The 12,469-nt window shown below is 39.6% G+C and overlaps 1 pseudogene; it reads right to left on the reverse strand.

The window, feature by feature from the left end:
• Positions 1-9,094: 9,094 nt before the first annotated feature.
• LOC149004719 (phospholipase A1-IIgamma pseudogene) lies at positions 9,095-10,589 on the reverse strand (annotated as a pseudogene).
• Positions 10,590-12,469: the final 1,880 nt, after the last annotated feature.

Consider the following 12,469-nt stretch of genomic DNA (forward strand, 5'->3'; position numbering starts at 1 on the left):
TATGTTATCTATATGCATGTGTGTCCGGGACACAGATGTCTATGTACCGGGATACTGCGAGGTAATGTGTATATCCGGGATATACAGTGTCTGGACACATTGGTTCACTGCCCTTGTCAAGTGGGGCCTTTATTGATTTGATTAATAAATTAAATGCCCAAGGCTATTGGAAACTCACTATTAGGGCTTACAAAATAGGGTTATATATTTGGTAACCACCCATTAGTGGTAAGTAACGAGTGATTCATTCGCCGAGCGAATCTCCAACGCCTCCACTCTCTCTCCCCTCTCTTAGAATCGAGGCTTGAAATTCTTCTTTCCTAGTATTTGATCTTCATTCCATTAATCCACGCATTTGGGTTGTGGATATTATTCCCTTCCCGTGATTGTGGAACCGCCGGTAAATCTTTGGTGGTGGACAGCGTGGATCTAGACTCCGCCAATACTTCAAGTAAGGGAAAGCGAACCAAGTAAGGAATTTTTCCCCACAATTAATTGAATTGAATTACTTTTGATGTATTACCACACCAGGGGAGTAAGGGGCAAAGACAGATAGAGTTGCAGAATACTTGGTTTTATCACATACCTTCTCTATACAGCCCAGCTTCAAAGTGAATGCTCGGTCATCTGCAGCAAATAAAAGAGACTAGCTTTGAAGGGCTTTAGTAACCTGGCAGTTCCTAAAATTCTCTTTCCAAACAATCTAGAATAATTGTACAACCCACAATAATCGCTGCCAGCCACTTAGTTTTGACTATATATCCATTGCTTGCAACGTAGTTGCACTACTTTACACGGAGTTAGAACAACATTTAAACACCATAAAGATCCAAGCAATATGGGTAGAACACATGAACATGAATTCAACTGTCGTCACAAAACAGGTTAATTCTTTTTTCTTTCTTTCTTTCTTTAATCTGCTTAAGTCTCAAAGCCAAAACTCTTGCACAAAAATGGTCCTGCAGAGATCTTTTAAAGCCTTTGGTTAGGTGTTCGTGACCCGGTACTAAATGAGTAGACTAATAGCCGGTCAATTCCATGCATGCAAAACCCACCACATCCAATAATGTTTGTCAAAATTGTTAGTGGATTTTAGGAGGTCACCAATGGAGGGCTCTTTTTTACTCTCCTTGAGGAACAGAGCCTCTTCTATAATTTTTGGCTATGCCTCTGTTGTCAAAAGAAAATCATAAAAGCAAAAACAACACTAATCAGAAAGAGTGTTTCAGCCAACAACCTTGTTATATGGCACCAGACGAATCCGAAAAGTTTGAATCAAAGACAGTGAGGCATACAAAGGGAGATCGAAAAGAAGATAGCGATTCCTCGGAAAGATAAAAACGAAAAGAGAAGAAGTGGGTCTGATATCAGAACCTCGTTCCTCTCCTTTCCTGGAAATTTTCAAAATCTGATAATACAATCAGAAAACTCTTTAGTGTACCTCAATGGTTTTTAAAGCTTCAAGAAGAAAAAGGTTCTAAGCGGAGAGATGGCCATAAAATATTAATAAGAATCATATGGATTTCTATACGCCTCCATCTTCAATTAGAGATGGATTTGCAGTCCTCTTAAAAACCTCTCAGACCCTCAGCCAGCAGTAAAGGAACCAAGACGCAACTTGCCCAATAGTCAAATCCAACATTTGTTTGTCTTATACGAGATTTAAATACCTTAAAATTGTTGGAAATATATTATCACAGGGAAATCATATAAGACAAATAAAGCAGAATTAGAAAACTTATCTTGATTTAAATGGCATGAACAAAACCCTTTTCGAAAGCTTTGTTACGTACATCCATCTTGATAAACGAAAATTGACAAGACTTGAAACATGCCGGTAACGACACTTTCTTTAAGGTATTTAAACGCCCCGAATAGTGCACACGGGTCTAAGTGCGTTTTCACCCCTAAGATCAGTCAACCCCTCCATCATAGACGGTGCACCCCGTAATTGATGGACTAAGGGATCCATAAAGCTACATTCACCAATCTGTTTTCTATGACACAATTTAAAGAAAACCAATGCTTCTGAAAAAATGTTCACGCGATAATAAATAAAACATCTCCCACATTTATATAGAAGAGTAAGAGACACCACCAAAGGTTGTCTCCCAAAGAACAAACATCTTCCCTTAAGGCATATTTGTTAGCAAAGACGCCTATTGGCCATTTAGGTGTCTTTTAGGAAAAGACCCAACCTTTAGGAAAATAAATTATTTGAATTTTCAAATGAAATTACGAAAATTACAACACCCATATCACCAATTCGTTACCCAGCGAACCGGGCGATATGGCAAAATCTCACTGAAATATAGCGAGATTTTGCCCATATTTCGGCAGATTTCGCCCCCCATTTCAGTGGTATTTTTGGTCAATTTGGGCTGAAACTTGATGTCTATCCTAATTTGATGCCAATAAACATAGTGGAATGGTTGGTTTTGCCTAAAAATTCACCCAAATTGGTGTTCTCAATCATATACCCAACTATATATGGGTAAAATTGTAATTCTATAACATTATTTTAAATTATTTTAAACAATTAAACCAACATAAATATGCACAATGACAATACAGTGATAAACATCATTAAAAAAATACTTCTATACTGGTATACAAATACAAGTATACAACTACGTATTTGTCAATACTCACTACCAAGTACTATGCCTAGGCGGATCCGTCAACTCTGTGTTCTGTGATAGTGTGGTACAAGGCCCAAAGGCTACAACTTTAAGCTTATGCTCTATTATTTTTTTGAAGTCACTCCAAGACATCTCGTGCTGATGGTTGTTGACATACAAATAAACCAGAGCTCTATAATTGGCATCATCTATGGCTGGAAAACTACTCCCATCAGGGGATAATGTGAATGGAGTTCTTCAATTTGCATCGTATGATCGAAAGGATATTGGTATGCTGTCTCCAACATAGCAGTTGTCTCCGAGCCAGATGGAGGCATAAGTGGGACACTCTGATGATGATGACCCCAACCATCATAACCCCAATAAGTAGATGTGTTGCACCCCAAGCTCATGGAAGATCCATCATTATAACCATGGTAGTGCGAACTCCTAGAAAACAAGTATGTATCATTATGTCCATAAGCTGAAGGACACCATAACCAGAAGCCCCATAGCCATAAGCAAATGTTGAGCCTACAGACTCCTCCAAGCTCATGAACCCCATCACTCTCGACAACTTGTCCATTGGATCGAAACGGCCATATGAGCCATATGATCGAGTATCGTCACTATAACCATAGCCATATGGCCCATACCCATGCATGTGCTGCTGCTCCCCCCCCCCCCCCCTCATAAACCTCCCCCCTCCCTGGTTGAGTGTAGCTCATAGGACGACCACAATAAAGCTCACCACCATGATCATCATCCTAGGTGGCAAGCGTGTACTAAGTCTCTCCAGTGTATCTCTAGGGGGATGTTATGTCTCTGATAATGGAACATGTAATAGCTCATGTACTCCTCCACCACCACCACCACCGCCTCGTCTCATCTCATCTCCCTCCGTCGGTCCAGGTGCCTAGTCATCCTCGTGCATGCCAAGCTCCACCATCCAATCCTCATCCACAATGGCAGCAATCACCTGTACATGTACCTGCGCCTCTCGAGATACCATGTACTCATCTACATCAACTCCATCAACTCCATCAGCTTGAGCAATAACTGGGTTTGGCCTACCTCCAGGCTGGTCTAATACCAGCTCACCCCTGTCCAACAACCAATCGGTGAGGGATGTTGCTCATTTGCACTAACCTCGAAGATATCACCGAGCTAGATGTTCCTGTCCATCTCACAGTTACCATTTAACCTAGCATGCTCTAACTTCAGCCTCATGTTGTAGTGGCAATACACGAGGTCATTCAAGCGTTGACTTCCCAACCTATTCCTCCTCTATGAGTGAATCATGCCAAATGTACTCTAGTTTCTCTTGCACCCAAAGGCAAAGCAAGTTTGGGAGAGGATCTTCACTGCCACTCTCCAGAGGTTCTTTGCATCGCCCCCAAACAGAAACCACCACTTAGCTACATCACAAATAAATTAAGTTAATACTTTAATGCTTAACAAGAAATCCTACTTATATAATTATATACTTATATGTAAAATGTAATAATAATAGTAGTAATCATGCATCTAACCTGGATCATAATTTTGTTAGTTATGTAGAGCAGCGAATTGAACCAAAGGCCCCAACGCATCCCTATACATTTTGATCTACAATAATTTGTTATGATGGTTAGCTAAATTCTTTCACAAAATAAAAAGCAAGTACTAGGTTCTAACCTCCATGTGGCAATTTGACTAGACCACTGGGTTTGGCTCCATCTTCGAGATAACCTCCATAACGGCATTGAGCAAGTCTTACCGCAACCCCAAATTTTCACTATACTGATATTTGAGATTGAGATAATAGGTTGAACAATTCACAAACTCACAGTTAGAGACTTAATATCTACTACAAGTTACAAATTAATAATAATAACCCACACTAATTATTTACCCACCCTATGCATCGAATGCATTAGATGAACAGTCCATCTAGCATGCACAATGTTCAGGTAAGGGTGCAACCTTTGGGGTTAGCTCTTTGGATTGCTATCTTCATTTGCCTCAGGGGCTGCATAAATTTAAGGGCATAGTGGGCCCCCTTAGGGAGGATATGTAAGACCTTTATTATGGGATCTAAGGTCTTCAACACAATTGTCACATTCCTTCAAAATTCATCAGATGAAATTGTCATATGTGCTGTGCGCCCACTACTTGTATGGAATTATCACAAACACATTAAGTTAGTAATAAATACTACATATTAGATATTCTTAGTATACATGTATAAGAAGTTAAGAACTTGTTAAATCAAATAGTAGAGAGAAAAAAATATTTACTTTAATCCAATCCATGAGAACCACTTCTCTGATGCAAACATGGATCTTAAGCCCACCTTCCTTTCTAGAATACTGCTAAGGGCGACGAAATTTGTGGCAAATCTCATAGGATTGGGTCGCACTAGCTCACCTTCGCATGCTCACCTCATCATATCCAAAGCAGCGGTATGATTATAGATGAAATTTACTTGTTTGGCTCTCTCCACTGTGCTCTAGATAATACTGATCTTACCAATGTCTTTTAAGACGAGGTCGATACAGTGAGTTGCGCAAAGTGTCCAATATAGATTATATCTAAGTGTATTCATCAGTACCTCACATGCCTTCTTAAGTTGGAGCCATTGTTAGTGAGAATCTGCACCACATTATTCTTCTTCTCAACCTCATCAATAACATCCTGCAGGAGTCCAGTATATACTTGTGGTCTTCGTTTGCCCAATAGCATCCACAAATTTTAAAAAAAGCCATCCTATCACAACACAGCATAAAGCTGATGATAGACTTTCTTGTCGGACCGGTCCATCCATCACACATAATGGTCCATCCATATGACCCCCACATCTATCTCAAACCACTGATCTTGCTGCAGCTTCTCCTTCTCCTCAATCAATAAGGTGGTCATCACCTCTTTAGAGGTGGGACCAGGATATCTAGAACTTGCCTCTACAATAGTGTCAATCATATTCCTATAATAAAGACCATGTGTTGTGTTGCTGGAACAAACCGTAGTACATCCACTTTGACACTGCCTTCTTCACTTTCTAGCATCCCTTTCCATGCACTCTGTAATCTTGGGCTGCTTGGCCCCCTTTCTGAAAATATCTAGATCCTGGTCTAGGATAGGATCCCTCCTCTGTGGATAGTCACGTGGTCCTCATAGATCTACCATAGAAGTGACCCTCTGACTTTGTGATCAGGCTGAACATACCACGTATACCATCCTTGTCCCTAGATCCAGATGCTTCATCCCCTAATCCAATTAATCCAGCCCTTGCAAGCCTGGAGGGACCAGCTCCTCTAAATCTAGCTCTTGCCCTCTCCTCCTCCTGGTACTACATCTCTCTACTCTCAGCCATCACCCGTCTAATGTCCTAAGAAGGCAAGAAACATGAGGGGACACGAGAGCTTCCCGCCCATTATATGTGGATGACCAATAGGGTTAAGGGAAGACATAGTCCGAGAAGGAAATGTAGACTCTAGATAGGGAGGATATTGAACCAAGAAGGTGAGAAGCATGAGGGGAGGTATCTGGACCTAGAATGATGTGACCAAGTAGATGACTTGCATTAGGTTAGGCTTATCCCTAAGACACGCCGGTTCTCATGCCAATGGTGTGGTGAGAGAGTGGTGACCTAAACCCCAGCCATAGTGATAGTTCAAGAAGAATGATTGTACCCCTTAATTACCCAGGATCTCAAGACCGGTAACCAATCTGTAAGTGATCAGAGTGACGAGACCTACCTTGAGAGGAGGCTAGTGTTCTATCTTAATGTGTGTCCACCATTAGAAACTAGCATCCATTAGAGTATAGTTGCATTGTTGCATTCCACTTCATGTCGTGTTGCACTATGTGATGTATTGATTTGGACTGTGATATTGGTTATTTGTTTGTGAACTACTTGCTTAGTTCTTTTGAGCTCAACCTTTAGGGAAATTGTTGTTTTAAATGGCTATGAAGGTGAAGAAGAGATCCCGAGCTACAGTTCGGAGATATGTCCCATTTATTATTCAATTGAGGAAGCAATGGGAACTGATAGTGACTCGTGGTACGATCCCAATACCAGTATGAAGCACTATTATGGCTTAGATCAACAATGATAGGAGACGCCTCATTCACCAATGGGACTATGAGCTAGATATTGATCCTAAGTTGCAAGTGTACAAACAATTAGAGAAGAAGGCAAAACATTAGAAGACTTAGGAGTTTTGATTATATTTTATTTTTCCTTTCCAGCTGTTTACTTTAGTTTTGTCATCACTTCCGCACTCTGATTTGGTTTTAAGATCCTTGTTACTTGACATGTTTCTTTATATTATAACATTTATTTATTCTTGCTCATGATTAGACTATTGTGTGGAATGGTTCATAATTGTCTGAAACCAGATCTGTGGGACTACGAATCACACCCCCTGGGTATTCGGGTAAATCTATACCAACTAGGTGGATGTGACAATCATACATAGTGGCCGTCATGAGTTCAAATAAAGTATTGTGAGCATCTGGTTCATGAATTAACACTTGATGGCAACCGAAATGGAGATTGAGCTTAGAGAAGATGGTGGCGCCGTTCAACTTGTCTAATAGCTCATCTACCGTTGGGATTGGAAACCATTCTAAAATAGGGATTGCATTCAGTGCTTTGTGCCAACACAAAACCTCCAGGTTCCATTCTCCTTTTTCAGCAACAAAGCTAGAAAGAGAAAGGGCTTGTTTTGTGTCTGATGATTTTGGTTGCCAAAATTTCATGAACCTATTGCTACATTTCAGCCATCTGATAATAGGGGTAGCGACATAGACAGATGTTTACAGGATCCACTGTCGGCATCAGGTGGATGTGGTGGCTCTGTTCTCAGTGAGGAAGAAGATTGGTGGATTCTGAGAACATTGAGTTGAAATCGCAGAGGAGTTAAGTGAGCGCAGAATCTTTGGAATTAGCTCACTGAGTCTGTCCGAGTTGGAGTTCTAATTCATAGCGGGGTACAAAAGCATTTGTGGCTGCTAGGTGATGTACATCGTGATAATGCAATTGTGCTAGCACTTTGGTGGGGTCACCTTGGAGAGTAATTACGTGGTTTTGATCCATATAGGTTAGAGTTAATCATTTATAGTCGAATTGGACTAGACTAGCTGGGCCAACCACTGCACACTTAGGACCAAATCTTCACCAAACAAAGGGAGGACAAATACATCAATTGTCATCATATGCATAAGTAATCTTACTGTAAGGCCCCATATCATGCCTTAACACCATAGTCAGTTCCCATTGCCCACCAAAACTATCACTGCCAGTGACTATTCCACTGAAAGGGACAGGTGATTTGGGCTTCTGCTATGCAAGAAATTGTGAGTACTTCTGTTGTGTGGTGGTGTCTCACAATTGGCTCACTGCCTCATCCAACAATCGTAGTCGAGTTCCTTCTGCCATTGGCAGAAAGTTTCTCAATGAAAGCACCAATGGTAAGGTTAGGGATAAATGACCGCTTCAAGGGGCCTCCTCCATGTAAGCGAAGAAGAATTAGGAAAGAAGATAAATATTTTTATATGATTTTTTTGAGATCATTACAGTATTTATAGTCCCACTCACATACCCACAATAGTAATTTCCCTTTTAACCCTACTGTCTTACAACTTGAGTACTTCCTGATTCACATACCCATTACAACCATCACACATAATCAGTGAGTATTGTAGGCCTTCTATGCTGACTTTTTGGCCTCTCCATGTGACGCAAGGCATCTGAGGTGATATAGTGCTCAGTTGGTTCAGAACCATGCAGTTGGGGGTATCCAGAGTAGTTGGTCCATTGTCCTCCTGCTTCATATCATAATATTACCCAATTAAACCTTGTGTAGCTCATGCCAAAGATGTGAATGAATTATATTTACCAGCAATGAAAAAGGGAATTATAATTTTGATTGGTTATATTCATGGTCCAATATATGAAAAGTATTGAGGGTTAAACGTGAATTACATATTGACAAAAACATCCGTTTGTACTTTGTATTGTTACACGCATCGAAGCCCTTGTAGTTTCCCTTATTACACGATCTTGATCTTCATCCATGACCAACAAAGAATCCCTAAAGCTGCTTCTTAAGGATCTATCATTGCATAACCATAGAATCTAGGCCACTAAAATGGGTGACAATTGCTCTTATAAATTAAAATGTAATCGTATAGATAAGCAGAATGAATAAAATAAAAGAATACTACATAGTTAACTTAAGCAGAATGAATAAATTGAAAGAATATTACATAGTTAACTTCCAGGCAGGCATACCCAAATGGTGCAACTATGATACAAAAACAACTACGAATGCTGGATCAACACTATAAAGTACTATAAAATAAAGAATGAATTGAATAGTGTACATTAAAAAATTACTATCTGCTATATCAGATCATCATCAAACGTCAGCTCAGTTGTCAATGAGTCAATGACTAACCCCTCCAGTGAGAAGGTCAAGGTTTGATCTATATCAGATCGAAGATGGATGCATCTAGCTTCATCAGATGCAATAATTTGATGATCGAGTAATACTGAGACTGTATAAGATACCATTCATAGCCCAAGATCAATATCTTCCTCCAGTAACACCCAAGAACCATCTGCAACTTGAACCATTCCATTATTCTTCTCAACCCACCATGAAACGGGCACATCATATTCATCCTTCAACCCATCCATGTACTTGTTCACACGTGCGATATCATGATCAACTTCTAGCTTAAATCCTCCTTTCGCCCCTTGGGTACCTGCAACACCATGCAAGTAGGCTTCCAAGCTATGCCAACTTGAAATATTGCCCGGATGCTTCAAGTAGTTAGACTCTCTAGTGTCGATCTTCAGTTCCTGTCCAACATTAGAGTAGCCAAAGCGTGGGTATGTAGGGACGATGTCAGGTTCGTTGGTGATCCGCAACACTCGGAGGTCATCTAATCCGGCACAGAACTTCCGGAAGTCGCCATCTCCGACGCGAGGGCTGGCGAAGACAAAGGCCGTCACTGGGCATGACTTGTTTGGTTGGTCCTTGGGCTTGTTCACCGCATTAGCAGCTATGTCTGCTGCGTTTATTGTTGCTAGGGATGCTCCCAAGCTGTGGCCTGTCACAGTTACGCTGATCTCTTCGTTCTTGTATTTTTCCACCAGTCTTCTCACCTCACTCAATACCTGAGTTCTTGCACTGGACTTGTTATAGCGAGAGCGTGGATCATTGGACGTATACATGGAGTACCAGCCTCGATGCACATCAACATGGTCGGCATCTGGGCCAAATATGGAATCATCAGCAGACACCAATATGAAGTTAATGTCGTTGGCCCATTCCATAGCCTGCTGGGTGCCTCTCCATGCAATCACAATATCTCTCCTTCCCAGAGCCTCCTTTCCTTCATCAGTCGCCACTGCAACGTAACCAATCCAATTGGATTCCTTGTTCCATGCCTCCCTCGACAATGACTTCACGAGCAAACCATTAGGCAAGTCTACTGAGGAAGTGGCATAGAGGAACTTGGTCACCTCATACTTGAATGGGTTGCCTATATCCAAACCCACCTTGGAGAAGAAGTCTGACCGCCCATACCGGCTGCTTCCGGCATACTTTGACGCCTTCTTTGAGTTGAAGGCATCGTATGTCGCCTGACCCATTTTACCATAATGGATGATATATCGCCGGAGATCGATATCCAGCGGATCAAGCATGTTACTCCATTTATCCTTCCCGCTTAGCTGCTTCCATCTCTTGGAAATGCTGCTTTCTCTAAGACTACCCATCTTTTCTGGGATTCTAACTTACAAACTCAATTATCGAAATACAAGTTTGAATCAGAGAGATTTGTCATTGGTTTCTTGTTGATTGAATTGAGAGTTCCTTGTATTGTCCTATCATACCCGTTACAAATATATAGTTGAGTTTCTTGGACCAAGTCAGCTGGTCTTTAACTTTAAATCAAGAGCAAAGAAGCTACTTGGGCACTTTCCATGCATATGGCAAGGACGACAACCTTAAACCTACCATTCTAACGGTCAATGGGTGTCAAAAAATTTTAAAAAATATATTTAACCTTAAACCTACCATTCTAAGTCCAATCAGACTTGGTTAAACTTGTCATGGCTGTTTCTCCCAGATTCCCTACGAAATTTGTTTTTCATTATTTTTTTCTTCACCATAAAGATTGTACGGTTATTGGTGGGCGTGACCCCGATTACTTCAAAGAGTTGAATGACAACTATAGAGAAATTTGTGTTTTGATAATGTAGGCTTAAAAAGGATATGATAGGAAAGGTACGTTTGCCTGAAAATTCAACATTTACAAAACATGGGAGAAATTTTGAATTGGATGCATGGACGCTTGATAAAGAAAAAGTCTTAGTTTGATGGTTATACATGCTAACTAAATTTGACAATGAAAAATTAGTTAAAAGACCACTACTTATTTGATCAATTAATGGAACACGAGACCAGTTCTCCATTCAGATGAGAAGTCCCACAGATTGAATAAGTTAGAAGACCAATAATCTATTCAATTATTGAAATGCTAGAGGAGCCCTTCATATGATAAGAATAAGAACCACATAGTCAAAACCAAATCAATCATTTATTTAAGGGAAATTTACATGTACCTCTAAGGGACAATCCTTGGCACAACAGTTGGTAGACCACAGTTGCCCTTGTAATACACGTGTTTTGGCAATTACCTCCTTTATTGAGCCTTGGGATGGGTGGATTGATTTTCTTTTCCTTTAATTAATAAGAAATGTGTAATCTTCATTTGGACCCCTTGAGGTTTGATCTAAGTCATTTTTAACCTAGAAAAACTAGAAAAATGAGATCTTGTATTTTCTTCCTGTGTGGTATCCAAAAAAACCAATTGATGACACATAATCACTTTTACAACCAAATTATCCTCTTATGCTTTTCCAATAGAAAATTTTACGTTGGAGTCCATATTTTTGGGCTTAAACTCGGGTGGGATCCTTATTGCCGCTAAAACTATGTCTAGATCCAGCTGCAACTGACACCTTCGCATGACTATCAATGTCACACATGAAATGACCATAACACCCGGATTTAAAATTATAAGAAATGAAATTACAATTTTACCCTCAGATTTTATTCTCAAAGACCATATAGGTGGGTGTCAAATTTATTAATGATAATCCTTCTCTGAATTGAATCTATGATGGTAAGGAGTAAGGTTGTATCCACAGAGATTGGTGAAAATTTATTCCTTGATAAAAATTAAGGGGTTTTTGAATTGAGAAACTAAACAATGAATGAAAAACCAGATAAAATAATTAACAAGAAAATCAAAATACCAAAACTTTCAACCAATAATTAATTAAAGTATTAATTCCCTCAATTGATTATTAACTCAAAAATAAAACCTTTAATTTCAGATAGATTGGTTATAGTTATTGAGGATAAGTACTCTAACAATCAATATTTCCCTACTTTCTTGATACCTTTGGATCCGTCCTTTGAGTTATTTCCCCTAATCAATAAACATAACATTCAGATTAGTTTTATGAGTTATGCCTATTAATTGAATTAAATATTAAAGATCCAATCCCTAGCCAATAAATTTGAAAATGCCTTATTTATTTAACTAGGATGTACATTCTCATAGCAAACTTCCTAGGGCATTGATTACCCTTCAACGATGCTATTCGTCACTTATATTAAAATAATCAATAGATAATTATTCTAATTGACTAACTATTAAAATTAATAATCAAACAATAGGGCCATTGTCTAATTAAGTATTATTCCCATAACATGATAAATATGCAAAATGTATAAAAACCCGAGGATTAAAGAAAAAAACTAATTACTCGGGGTCTCACA

Source organism: Hakea prostrata, chromosome 9, assembly GCF_041222555.1.
Source record: "Hakea prostrata isolate BN-2017 chromosome 9, UWA_Hpros_2, whole genome shotgun sequence".
Classification (NCBI taxonomy): domain Eukaryota; kingdom Viridiplantae; phylum Streptophyta; class Magnoliopsida; order Proteales; family Proteaceae; genus Hakea; species Hakea prostrata.